The sequence below is a fragment of the Mesocricetus auratus genome, unplaced genomic scaffold (genome assembly GCF_017639785.1).
Source record: "Mesocricetus auratus isolate SY011 unplaced genomic scaffold, BCM_Maur_2.0 Super-Scaffold_100003, whole genome shotgun sequence".
Classification (NCBI taxonomy): Eukaryota; Metazoa; Chordata; class Mammalia; order Rodentia; family Cricetidae; genus Mesocricetus; species Mesocricetus auratus.
The window spans coordinates 8,365,467-8,380,319 of NW_024429188.1; the positions used below are offsets into that span (position 1 = coordinate 8,365,467).

General features: G+C 39.5%; 1 long non-coding RNA gene across 1 annotated transcript; it reads right to left on the reverse strand.

The window, feature by feature from the left end:
- On the reverse strand, positions 1-13,979 carry LOC110339269. Its single transcript, XR_002381385.2, has 2 exons — positions 13,918-13,979; positions 1-3,900 (listed from the first exon to the last, which is right to left on the reverse strand). It is a non-coding gene; the product is annotated as an uncharacterized LOC110339269 (long non-coding RNA).
- Between the last annotated feature and the right edge of the window lie 874 nt (positions 13,980-14,853).

The following is a 14,853-nucleotide window of genomic DNA, read 5'->3' on the forward strand; positions in this document are numbered from 1 at the left end:
TTCACTTTATTCCACAAATATTTTATTGAATGTTCACTGAATATTATTACACACTGTTGTTGACACTGGGGGCACAGCAGTAAACAACATAGAAATCTCTGCTTTGAGGTGCTTACAGTCTATTTGGTAGACACAAACACTAACCACAATAAATAAATACAAAATATACCAAGTAGTGATTGGTGCTTTGTAGAAGACATACCATAAAATAGGATAAGACACAACATGGAGAGTAATTGGGCCACTTTATATATGTTAATTAGGAAACACTTCTCTAGGAAGGTACCATTTGAACATAAAGGAAATACTTGGTCAAATCATCAGATTATTTGAGAGGAAGGGTGTTCCAGGGAGTGAAAACAGCAAATACAAAGGTCCTGGATGGAAGGTTCCTAGCATGCTTGAGGAATAGGAGAAAGGCCAGCATCGCTAGAGAAGAGCGAGATAGCAATGAGCTCAGGGAGGGAAAGGAACTAGACTGTGTAGGAACATCTGGGCCATGGAGACGACTCTGACTTCTGTACTGATGGAACTGGCGGACGTGGAAAAGTTTTGAGCAGAATAGAGGCATAATCTGATTTGGGTATCACAAATAATTTCTAAGAAGAATTTTTAATTCTTGTAGAATTACTAAGAATTAGTGCCAGGACTGTTTCACAGAGAAACCCTGTCCTGAAACACCAAATAAAATAAAATAAAAATAAAAAATAGTAACAGGTGCTTCACAATCAAGGTGCTATAATCAGTGTGCTGTGTTGCTCAGATTTGAACAATATTTATAATGTCACACTCATGAAAAAGCAAGTACTGATTTAACAAAAAATCATACTTAATAAATAGCAGATGTAATCACAAAGGTGAACAAGCAACAAGAGACTTAACTGGAGATAACTAGATAAATTAGAAAGTAAACGAATAGAAGTAACTGGATTCTGAGGAAAAAAAACAAAGAATCCAATAGTTGAGAAATTTCCAGAAATTATAAAAAAAAATCATGCTTCTACTAAGCCATGAAACACACACAGTTCAAAAGTAGAATGAATAAAGAGAAACAAGTCCAAACACGTTAGAATGAAACCACAGTACTGCCTGCGCACCCCACTCAGAAAACAAATGAAACCAAACCACGACTAGACTGACAGTGTGCTTTTTAAAGGCAACAAGGCATACGTCTCACAGCCAAAGAGAACGGATACGTGTATTTTAAAATTGTGCAAATTCGTCTAAGGAGAAAGATAAAGCTTTTTACATACAACAAAGACTGGTGAGTTTAATATCAAGAGATCTGAACTAACAGAATAAACACTGTATTCACAATGAAAGAAAATGATGGCATTAAGGGGGTCTGAGATGCAAGAATGTATGCATGTAAATCAGAACAAATACTGCCATTCTACATAAAATAATACAGATAATACATAATTGTGAGATTCCAAAAGAAAAAAACAAAAGCCAAGGAATAAATTTACATACTTGAAAACAAAATCAAGTGGTCAGGAGAGGAATGACTAAAATCGTTAGTTTCTAAGCTTCTCACATTCTTCAAGATATACTGAAAATGTTGTTTAAACTTTGTAAGTTAAACACACATGCTAGAATTTCAAGGATAGTCAAAGAATAGAAAAATAAATCCTAACAGGAAGAAAAAAACTTAAAACTAAAAAAGCAGGCGAGAAAAGAGAAAATTAAATATACAAAAAGCAATGGAAAACCAAAAATATCAAAGTGATGGTAGACACATGTTCAAACATCCTGCAGCAAATGTAAACTAAACTTGCCAATTTTTAAAGGCAGAGGTCATCAGATAAGTTTTTTTTTCTGAGACAGGGTCTCACTGTATATAGCTCTTACCGGCCTTAAACTCACTGTGTAGACCAGGCTGGCCTCAAATGCACAGAGATCCACCTGCCTCAGCCTCCTAAGTGCTGGGATTAAAGGTGTGCATCACCACACCCAGCCTTAGATTAGATTTTTTAAAAAAATATCCAACCATATGCTGTTTTCAAGAGATATAATTAAAACACAAAGGTGTAAAAACTTCTTAAAAGTAAAAAGATAGAAAATTATGCCACACAAACCCCAACAAGAAGAAAAGCTTGTGCTGTTACATTAACAAGGTAATCTAGCAGAATTCCTCTATTATTTAGGAATAGAGAGGAATATTACACATTTACGAGAAATATAACAATTCTTAATTTACGTTAAAAAAGGAAACTATAAGAAGAAAACAGACAACTTCAGTGTCAGAGTTCGTTTTAAAAACTATTGGTAGGTCATAACAAAAACAATCAGTTTAGATAAATACAACTTGAATAAGATAGTTGCTAGTAGACACACATTATCTTGGAAATTCTAACAATATCCAATAATTAGAGGACATACATTATAGAGCACATAGGAAACAATAATAATCATCAATCATGTACTAAGCAATAGAACAAGTCTCAATAAATTTCAGTTATCACATAGACCACATCATCTGAACATAATAGTAGATTTCAATAGTAGAACAAACTTAAAATCCCCCCAAACATTTGGGAACTTAAAAACATACTTCTGTATAATTAATGAGTCAGAGAAGTAATGATAATAGATATGTTGAAGTTATTGGAACTGAACAACAATGCAATTACTACCACATATGATCATGTAGGAAAGTAACATTAGCAGGAAATTTGTAGTTTTTAAATATATAAATTAGAAAACAAGAGAGGCTGAGAGCTAGGCTCAGTGCCTCATGTCTGTAATTGCTGCACCAGGGACACTGTCATGAAACTGAGCTTAGCCTGGACTCAAAGAAACACAAACAGCAAGCAAACAGAAAAAGGGGAAAAAAAAAGACTGAAAATGAACGAGCTTAATATACGGTTTAAGAAATCAGAAAAATAACAGCAGAATAAATCCAAAAAATGTGGAAGGAAGGAGGTCAAAAAAGATAAGAGCAGAAATGAAAGAAATAGAGAACAAAGACACAATACAGAGGAGCAACAAAGCCAAAAGTTGGTTCTTCGTGAAGACTAATAAAATCGACAGGCCTCTGGTGAGATTGATCAAGAAAAAAAGGGACAAGGCACAGATAACCAGTATTAGCAATGAAAAAGGAGACATTGCTACAGATTATATATAGCAGAGAATTTCAAAATGGAACTTCAGGCCAGTGAATTTGAAAACAGACAAAATGGAACAATTCCTAAGAGACTATATCTAAAACTATAACCAAAAGAGACAAAATTAAATTCTCAGTAGTACTATAACTATGGAAGGGACTGAAGCAATACTTAAAACTCTTCTCACCGAAAGAATAAAAATGATAATAGTCTACCGAGTTTTCCAGTGGGGATGTGGACTAGAGATAGGTGAAGAGATACTAATCTCTGCAGCCCTAGGGGAGTCCAGGTAGGACTCAAGGCAGTAAAGAGCCTATGAAGATCACCTGTTTTTAGTGGAGCCTTCTCCGGAGGGATCTTTAGAGGGTGGCCCGGATCACGTGACACGGACCAACAAAGCTCTTTGTAGTCACTGTGAGTGGCGAGCACAGCTCTGGCCCTCAGTGGCTGTTCTGTGGTGAAGGTGCTAAGCAAGGCCAGCGAGGAGCTCTGCCATCTGCACGGCCGCCTCTGGAGCCAGCTTCTGCGTTCTTCTGCTCATTGAGTACGGAGGGCCGGTGGAGCAGTCGGAGGAGTCTGTGTTGCAGTTTCCAAGGAACACCAAGCACAGTGCAAGCTGTAACTGGCTGGGATGGGGTTGGGTGCAGGGGAGCCAAGCTGGGGCTTCTGGAGGGTGTAGTTCCAGGCAGAGACCCTGAAACTCTGTCTTCATGAATATGAGGTACTCCTGATGAGCCCTTTTAATGACGTCCAATCTAGCTGCAGGGTGATGGTTCTAATTGTGGTGGAGGTTCTGCAAATAAGAGCTTCATCATTATTTTGAAATAGTTAATACAAAAGAGATGAGATGGATTTGAAATCTACTCACATTATCATGGAAATTCCAACAATTTATTTGTCAGTGAAACGAAATAAAATCTTTCATTATTTTAGCTGTTAAACATCGTGGAACGATTTAAGAACTGGTTTTAAGTATTTTATCTGCTGTTGGTGAGTGACTGTTAAAGATTTGATGGACACATTATTACAAAGTCTTGGTTAGGATTTGTGTATACCCATTTCAGATATAAACTGTAACATAAAACAAGCTGTGAAAGCACATTTCAAATTTCTCATTTAAAACAGAGAAAAAGGGAGGAGCTGGAGAGATGGCTCAGCTGTTAAGAATACTTGCTGCTCTTGCAGAGGACCTGGGTTCCATTCCCAGTAGCTGCATGACAGCTATAAATCATAACTCTGGTTCCAGAGGATACAACAAACATCTTCTTCTGGCCTCTGCAGGTACTAAGCGTGCACATGGTGTACATGCATACATAATCCTTAATTAATTAATTTTTATTTTATGTTCATTAGTGTTTTGCATATATATGCACCATGTGCATGCTTAGCGCTTGTAGAGGCCAGAAGAGGGAGTTTGGTCCCGAGTTTTTAGCTACCATGTGGTGCTAGGAATTGAACTTGAGTCCTCTAGAAGAGCAACAGTGCTGTTAACTAATGGGCTACCACTCTAGTCCCCATGTATAAATCTTTTAAAAAATGCAAAATTGTTCTAGTATGAGAAAAGTCTATAAATTTAATTGGGCCACATTATCAGGCTATTGGAGACAAAATATATTCATTCTAGGAAACAGAAGAGGTATTTGATTTTAAAAATAGTCCAACACACTTTCATGGTTTAAAACAATAAAAACTTCTTAGTATAGAGAAATAGGATGAAATTTGCTTAACCTGATGAAACCTGTAGAAACCAGATGAGCAATATTGTTCTAAATAAGGAAAACTTAATGTTTCCTCGAAAATATACAATTGAGGAATGCTTTTATAAACTTTCTATTCAAAATTGTACTAGATGTTCTGGACAGCTCATTAAAACAAGAAAAATATATTAAAGGCACAAAAACTAAAAAGGAAAAAATACCTTTCATTATTAATAGTTCACAAGGATGTCAATATAGAAAATACAAAAGAAGCCGGGTCCTGACTGTGCAAGTCTTTAATCCCAGAACTCGGGAGGCAGAGGCAGGCGGATCTCTGTGAGTTTGAGGCCAGTCTGGTTTATAGACCGAGTTCCAGGACAGGCTCCATAACTACACAGAGAAACCCTGTCTTGAAATAAAACAAAACAAAAATATGAGAAAGAAGACATCTTGAGAAATGGCTGAATCAAGGACTGCCTTAGAAAACAGCAAGATGACTCTAGAGTAACTTGTAGTGCAAGAAGGCAAAGAAGTCCTTAAAAACCAAGAATGAGGGGCTGGAGAGATTGTTCAGTGGTTAACAGTGCTTACTGCTTTTGCAAAGTACTAAAATTCAGATCCCAGCATTCATAGCAGGTGAATCACAACAGCCTATGACTCCAGTTCCAGGGGATCCAGCACCCTATATTGAGGCAGAGGCAGAAGCAGGCGGATCTCTGTGAGTTTGAGGCCAGCCTGGACTACAGAGCAAGTTCCAGGACAGCTTCCAAAGCAACAGAGAAACCCTGTCTTGGAAAAAAGACACTTATGCTTTGGACATAGAATCTGTGTGATCTGAGCTGGATCTGCCCTGAAAGCCTCCTTCCTAAGGAGTAACTTCCTTTAGGACTGGAAGGTACCATGCAAGGTTCTAAGGGAGGAAAGCCATCAATAGTCCTACCCAGCTGTGATGCCTATGAACCACAACACTGACAGCATGACAAGATAACCCTAAAGGTGTGATAGTGGCATTCACTATCTTGGTGTAACCAATAACTTTCTAATTGGACTTAAGGCCCACTAAACAGAGGGAAATCATGCCCAATACTAAAAACTACCCACCTTTTTGGAGCCAGTGAGGTCATGGATCTTACAAGAGAACCTCCTCCTACCACTTTACTAAACCAGCATAATTCCTACTGCATTCTAAATACTTATCCTTACGCCCGCAGAGAATTGTACCTCTCACACCTCATCAAAGAAACTTCTCTTTCCAGCACATGGAGAGCATTGTAGAAAACCACAGCCAGTCAAAATACAAAATAAACAAACAACCAAAAAAACTGATCATGGAGTACCCAGCCACAATAGATACATCTACAGCACAACTTGTACAACTAGGGCTCAGGGAACATCATGGCAGAAAGATTCTAAGAGCCAAAGGACTAGAATATCTGCTGTGAGATTGTGTCACCTAGAAATCATATGGTGGCTTCACCCACAAAGTCTCATTAACATGGCTGCCTAAATAAGACCTGAACAAGTACAACACCAATAGACATGTTAACATGGAAGGGGGAAATCATACAGGGCCCCATCCCTAAATAAACAACTATGCAATGACTAAGAAATTCTGAGAATATAGTCTTCCCCAGGGATGAGTCCCCTAATTGGTTATCCCAAACCAATTGGTCAGTCTTGAAATCATATACTTTTAAGTAATACTAAATAGACTGAGTAAATTGTATTCGTGTATTTATGCATATACATAGTTATGTAGGTAACAACAACAAAGAAAAGGAGACCATGAACTTAAGAGGGAGAAATGGTGGGAGAAACATGGGAGGGGTTGGAAGGAGGAAAGGGAACAGGGAATGACATAACTATATATTAATTTCAGAAAAATTAAAATCATTGAAAAAGGGGACCAATAGAGAAATTGTCTTAGGTCAGAGAACACTATGGAAATATGACAAGTAAATACAAGGTAGTATTTTGAACTGGACAATGGTAGGAAAAACTTTTTTTTTGAGACAGGGTTTCTCTGTGTAGCCTTAGCTGTCCTGAAACTTGTTTTGTAGACCAAGTTTGCCACTAACTCAAAGAGATCCGCCTGCCTCTGCCTCTGGAGTGCTGGGATTAAAGGCATGTGCCACCACCACCCAATGACAGATTCTTGTAAGTCTTATATCTAGTTAATAGGGATATATTAATGTTGCTCTCTTAGTTAAAAAAAATCACAGTAAGGTTTAAGAAGTTCCTGTAGCAACTCTCTGCTTACTAACTTTGCTAACTTTTCTGTACAACTTGAATTACTACAAAATGTAAAGTGCAGACATGTAGAATGTAGAGACACATACCTGTAAATTCCAGTACTGGGGGGTTGAGGCAGGAGGATCACAGTTTGAGGTCAGCTTGGGCTTTATAGCAAATTCCAGGTAAACATGGATTGAACAGTGAGACTCTTACCAAAAACCATAACAGCAGCAGCAGCTGCAATAGTTTACAGAGTGAATGATTATACTATCAATACAAATCCATTTCATTTTTACATACCTAGAAACTGGATAAAAAACATACTAAGTGAAAATATCTTGGGTTGGAGGAATAGCTAGGTTTACTACCATGAGGTTTTGACTTTAATACCTCATACCACGAGAATAAAAAAATTCCACCTATTACAGCACAGAAATTCACAAAATATGAAGGGGTAATCTCATAATATACAAAAAGCTTTATATAAAAAATCCTAACACATCAACAGCCATACCACCCTGAACAGGCTGATTTTGTCTAATGTCAGAAGTTAAGCAGAGTTAGGCTTGGTTAGTACTTGGATGGGAAATTGCCTAGGAATTATACTGGATGCTATATGCTTAATACAATTATTTAAAAAAATCTATCACTTAGAAAAACACATGCAAGAATTTATTTAAAATAAAAGAATATGTCAAAGTTATAGCCAAGAAGACTCAACTTAATAAGTATCAAATTATCTTCAAACTGATTTATATAGTCACTGTAATTCCCCAAATCTTATAAACTGCAACAACTGGATTCAAAGGTGTTTTTAAAATAAAAAAAATCTAAAGAAGAGTGGGCATGGTTATACACATCTTTAATCCTAGCATTTGGGAGGTAGAGGCAGGTGGCTAGCCCTGGTGAGGTTATAGAGCTCTAGCTTCACCCCTCAGCATTACAGGGGAAAAATCAGTTTATGGAAAGATACAATAAAGCACAAAGCCACAAATGAAGAGCATGCTGGCTAGTTTTGTGTCAATTTGGCACAGGCTAGAATCATTTGAGAAGGGACCCTCAACTGAGAAAATGTCTCCATAAGCTCAGGCTGCAGGCAAGTCTGTAGGGCATTTTCTTAACGTGCCATTTATGGGGCAGAGACCAGCCATTATGGGTCTCTGGGCTGGTGGTCCTGGGTTCCATAAGAAAGCAGGCTGAGCAAGCCAGGGGAAGCAAGCCAGTCAGCACCCTCCATAACCTCTGTATCAGCTCCTGCCTTCAGGTTCCTGCCCTGTTTGAGTGCCTGTCCTGACTTCCTTCAGTGATGAACAGCAATGTGGAAGTGTAAGTCAAATAATCCCTTTGCTCCCCAACTTGCTTTTGGTCATGGTGTTTTACTGCAGCAATAGTAACCCTGACCAGACAAAGAGAAAAGATTTGACACACACAACCCAACATATTATGAGAATCCAAAGCAAAAGAATTCCTACAAATCAATAAAACTGTTGGGGGAAGAATAGAAAAGGAGAGGGGAAAAAAGATACCTTAATAGAGGGAGCCATTATAGGTTTAAAGAGAAATCTGGTACTAGGGAAATGTCCAAGGATCCACAAGGATGACCCCAACTAAGAATCTAAGCAATAGTCGAGAGGCTACCTTAAATGCCCTTCCCTGATAATGATATTGATGACTACCATCCTAGAGCCTTTATCCATTAGCTGATGGAAGCAGAAGCAGAGATTCAGAGTCAAGCACTGAGCTGAACTCCTGGAATCCAGTTGTAGAGAGGGAGGAGTGATGAGCAAAGAGGTCAAGACCATGCAGGGGAAACCCACAGAAACAGCTGACCTGAACAAGAGGGAGCTCATGGACCCCAGACTGATAGCTGGGAAACCTGCATAGGACCGACCCAGACCCCTTGAATGTGGGTGTCAGTTTGGAGGACTGGACAATCTTTGGGCCCCCTGGTAGTGGATCAGTATTTATCCCTAGTGTACAAACGGACTTTGGGAGCCCATTCCCTATGGAGGAATACTCTGTCAGCCTAGATATGAGGGGGATGGCCTAGGTCCTGCCCCAAATGATGTGGCAGAGTTTGATTATTCCCCCAAGGGAGGCCTCACCCTCCCTGAGTGGATGGGGGTGTTAGGTGGGGAGCATGGGAGGATGGATGGGAGGGAAAGGTAACTGGGATTGGTATGTAAAATAATATTGTCTTTAATAAAATTGTTTAAATAAAAATTTAAAAACTTTGAGGAGGCCTAGGTAATCTATTGAGCCTTGGGCAGCAGATCAGTACCCATCCCGAGTATACACACGGACTTTGGACTCCCATCAAACAATGTGAGGTGCACTCTCACCCTGAACTCTTGGGGAAGGGTCTAGGCCCTGCCCTATATGAAATGACAGACTATGGACACCCCCATGGAGGTCCTCACCCTCCCTGGAGGGAATGAAGGGATAATGGGGAGGGTTGGGGGGAGGGCACGGGAGGAGGGGAGGGAAAGGGAGAGGGACCTGGATCTGACTTGTGAAGTAACCTTGTTTCTTATCTAAATTTAAACTGAAAAATAAATAAAAAAAAAAGAAAAAAATTTAAAAACTTAAAAATTCAAATATATGAAAGATAGTAATAGTTCTTTAGCAAAAAGAGGAAATATGATCAATAACCAGGAAAAGATGATCAGTTGTGGATGATAACTAGGATGCTGAGTCTATATTAATATATATTATATCATATATAGGTGGTATTATAGCAAGTAGATGAGGGTATGGATCAATAGAATCTTTCATTCATTGCAAAAGAGCATAAATTGTATCACCTTTTAGAAAATGGTTTGACTGAACCCTGTGAGGCTAAACTTTCATATATCTTTTTAGCCAGCAACTCCATTCCATACCTTATACCTAGGTATATGGGAATCTGTATATAGGAAGCAGAGACATGGACAAGAACATTAAGTAGTGTTGTTCATAGGAGAAAAAAAGCTGGAAAGGACCCAAATGTCTATCAAGAGAAACATGGATTATTTGTTTTATCACCTGAAATGTTACACATCATTGATAATGAACTACAACCAAATGAAGCAAAAGATGCGACTCTGAAATGAGATACAGACTTTGAACTTTCTTGTTTGTTTGTTTTTTCAAGATGTGATTTCTCTGTGTAAAAGCCCTGGCTTTCCTGGAACTTGCTTTGTAGATCATGCTGGCATTGAACTCACACAGATCCACCTGCCTCTGCCTCCTCTGCGCTGGTATTAAAGGCTTGCACCACTATCACCTGGCTAGACTTTGAACTTTTTAATGGTGTTGAAACTGTTAAAGACAATAGGGACTTTGAATACATTTTGCACTGTGAGATGTCCACAACACTTTAGGGATAGGGGGTGAAAAAGTCATTTGAAAGTGATAATGTTTGGGTGTCAAGTTGACGAGGGATGGACTTGTGATGATTAATTGTCAACTTGACAGGATGAGGAGTCACCGAAGAGACAAGTCTGGACAAATCTGTTCAGGATTAGCTAGATTAAGATAACTGAGGTGAGAAGACTCACCCTAAATGTGGGTGGTAGTATGGTAATGGGCTAAGTCCTGAACTAAATAAATCCAAACTCTTGTTGCCATGATTGTCCTGGTCAACTTGATATAAACTAGAGACATCTGGGAAGAGGGAATCTCAATTGAGAAAAAACCTCCATAAAATGTGGCTATAGGCAAGTCTGTAGGGCTTTTGGTTTTTCGAGACAGGGTTTTTCTGTGTAGCTTTGGAGCCTGTCCTGGAACTAGCTCTTATACACCAGGCTGGTCTCGAACTCACAGAGATCTGCCTGCCTCTGCCTCCAGAGTGCTGGGATTAAAGGCGTGCGCCACCACCGCCGGCTTGTAGGGCATTTTCTTAACTAATGATTGATGTGTGTGTGTGTGTGGGGGGGGCAGCGGCAGGCAGTACTACTTCTGGGAAGTTGGTCCTGAGTTGTATAGAAGAAAGTAGTTTGTTGATCTCTTCATTGCGTCTAGTGTTTTCTGTAATGGTCTCTGTGTGGTAAAAGAGAAGTTTCTTTGACAAGGGATGAGAGCTACACTTACTTCTCTGTGGGTAAAAGGATAACTATTTAGAATGCAGTAGGAATTATGTGGTCTAGTAAAGTGGTGGTAGGCAGTTCTTCTCTAAGATCCATGACCTCACTAATCCTAGGAAGTTGGCTAGGTTTCTAGTACCAGTTGCGATTTTTCTCCTGTTGAGGGGGTCTTAAGTCCAATTAGACAGCTGCTGTCTAATTACCACCAAGATACGAACACCACTATTGCTCCTTTAGAGCTATCTTACCATTGTGGTCAGTTTTGTGGTTCACAGGCACCACAACTGGATAGATTGATTGCTTCCCTCCCTTGGCAGTTTACATAGTACTTTCTGGTACTATGGAAGCCAGACCTCAAGAATGAGGCTTTCAGGTTAGATCCAACTCAAATAATCCAAGTCCTGTCTCTAAGAGTGTGATTTCTTCAGCAGTATGGACTTATCTTCAACCTCTAAGAGGCAACCAAGGGCAAGAGTCATTTGGACTACCCTGACCAACAACTGGAACCGAGGATTCTCATGCCTAGTACTGGGGTTTTGTTAGGTAATCTATGACTCTTGTGGGGATCAGTGCCAGTCAAAGTGGCAGAACTTGTTTAGGAATATATATATATATATATACACATATATATAGATATATATGTGTATGTATATATATATATATTTCTCTCTTCCATCTATCTTTATTGATCTTCCTCCCTCTCCCCAATTAGAGGGCCCCCTCCCCATTTCCCATGTCATTTCACCTATACCCTGCTATTACCCACATAGCCTCCTTAACCCCAAGGTTTCTTTAGAGTTTCTCAGTTTCTCTGCTTATTCCATATCATAAAGTCATATCTAAAGACTTGGATCTAGGAATGGTAGAAAAGAGAGAACACGTGGCATTTATGTTTGTGGGTCTGGGCTACCTCACTCAGTATAATCTTTTCAAATTCCATCAATTTACCTGAAAATTTCATTTTTCTGGACACAATGTAGAGATCAAGGGATCATAGGGAACCCAGTCACAAGGAATACATCCTCAACACAACTTCTGCAACTAAGGTTCAGGCAACATTGCAGAAGAGGAGGCAAAAAGATTGCAAGAGTCAAAAGATCAGTTAAGTCTGCTGTGAGACTTTGTCTCTTAAAATGGTTGTCTAGCAGGGTAGTGGTATCGAACACCTTTAACCCCAGCACTTGGGAGGCAGAGGCAGGCGGATCTCTGCAAGTTCAAGGCCACTCTGGTCTACAGAGCTAGTTCCAGGACAGCCAGGGCTGTTACACAGAGAAACCATCTCAAAAATCAAAAACAGAGAAAATGGCTGTCTAAACAAGACCTGAACAATGACAATATTAACAGACATGCCAACAGGAAAGGGGGTAAAACCTCATAGTCTCACTCCTGGATAAAGAACTACAAGGGACTAATGACTGCTGATAGAGGGAAAATATAGCCTCTCCCGGGGATGAGGCCCCTATCTGGCAAAGTAATACAAAGTGGTCAGTCCTGATATCATGTGTACACACATAGACACATAGGAAAACAAACTCAGGGGGTTGAATGTAACCTATTTGTACATGTGTGTATATAATAATAATACAGAAAAAGAGGCCATCAATTTGCGGGGGAGTTGGAGTGAGGAAAAGTCAGGATTGCAGGGGGGAAAGGAAAAGGAAGAGGAAAATGTAATTACATTTTAATTAAAATATATTAAAATTTAAAAGTTAGAAAAGGAAAAGAAAAGCAGGCTGAGGAAGCTATGGAGGACATGCCATTAAGCAGCGCTCCTCCACGGCTTCTGCTTTGATTTCTTCTTCCAGCGTCCCAACTTCCCTTCATGATAAACTGGAAGTGGTAATATGAAATAAACCCTTTCCTCCCCAAGTTGTTTTTGGTCATGGTGTTGACCACAGCAATAGAAAGTAAACTAAGACAAAGATAGGCTCTACTCAAACTGCATGTCAAAATGAGCCTTTCCTTCCTTAAGCTGCATTGTCAGGTATTTCGTCATAGCAAGGAGACAAGTAACTACAGATCATCAAGCTAGACTTGGGTGGAATAATTTCTTTAGTCCATTGACAGTGTCCTACTGGGGATGAAGAAACATTTGTTCATGTCTCTCCAAGAAAAAGGTCACACAAGTATGATACTATTTTTCAGAAGCTTACAACCAAGTCAAATAAGCAATGTATTGGTTAAACAGTCCCACAGATTCGAAAAAAAGTCCACATGTCCAAACAGCAGGTTAATGTGAAACACAAATTTAGGGGTGGCAACCTGTTTTTTTTTTGTTGGTTTGTGTGTTTCTGTTTCTAATGGCATGCCCCATCGACACCCAGCTTAATGATTTCTGTTTTTATTTTATGTACATTGGTGTTTCGCCTGCATGTATGTCTGTGTGATGGTGTCAGAACCCCTGGAACTGGAGTTACAGGCAGTTGTGAGCTGCTGTGTGGGTGCTGGGAATTGAACCAGGACCTCTGGAAGAACAGTCAGTGCTCTTAACCTCTGAGCCATCTCTCCAGCCCCAGTGGCAACCTGTTTTTAAGAGAGGGTCTCACTATGTAGCCCTGGTTAGCTTGAAACTCATAGAGATCCACCCATCTTTGCCTCTCCAGTGCTGGGATTAAAGGCAAGTACCACCATGCCTGGCTACAGTGGTGATTTTGATGGGGCAGACAGGCAAGGACATGCTGTCATTAATGTCACTCTTGTATGGAGTGGTAGATTCTTGAGTTTTCAATAAATTACCTTTATAGCCGTATGTATAATATAGATTCTTTTTTTATTTGTTGAATATAATTTTAAATGTATTTTAAAAAGATTTACCTTTGGGGCTAGAGAGCTGTCTCAGCAGTTAAGAGTTCATACTGTTCTTCCAGAGGACCCCAGTTCAGTTTCCAGCAACCTTGCTTGGTTCACAATTGCCTGTAATTCCAGCTCCAGGGGATCCAACCAATGCCTTCTTCTGGCTTCCACAAGCTCTGTAACCAGAAGCACAAAACCACACTCAGAAACACACATACACACATAAGTAAATAAATAGATAGATAGATATTTATCTTTAGTTTTATTTATGTGTATGTGTGCAGGTCTGGAAGTGTATGCCCTGTGTGTACAGAGGCCAGAAGAGGGAATGCGACTCTGTCCTGGTGAGTTTTCTGTCAACTTTACACAAGTTAGAGTCATTGAGAGAACCTCAAAAGAGAAAATGTTTCCACCAGATTGGCCTGTGGGGGAATTTTCTTGACTAATGATTGATGTGGGAGGGCCCAGCTCACTGTGGGTGCTATCATCTTAGGACTGGTGGGCCTGAGTGATATAAGAAAATAGGCTGAACCAGCAGGTGGTGGTGCACACCTTTAATCCCAGCACTCGGGAGGTAGAGGCAGGTGGATCTGCATGAGTTCAAGGCCAGCCTGGTCTACAGAGCGAGTTCCAGGACAGCCAGAGCTACAAAGAGAAATTCTATCTTGAAAAACCAGAAATCAAAACAAAACAAGTCTTAACCTAATATGACTAATCCCTTTCTGAAGAAAATTAGAGGTGAATGTTGTGGCTCACTTCTATAATCCCAATATTTGGGAGGTTGATTCAGTAAGTTTAGGAGTTCAAGGATGACCTGGGTTACATGAGAACCTGTTCTCAAAAAAATAAAAAATAAAAAACATAAAACAAAGAAGATGTAAGAGAAAAAATTCACTCATAAATGGAAATTCATTAGAACAACATCAAACCACTCATCAACTCTAAAAGGCAAGGAAG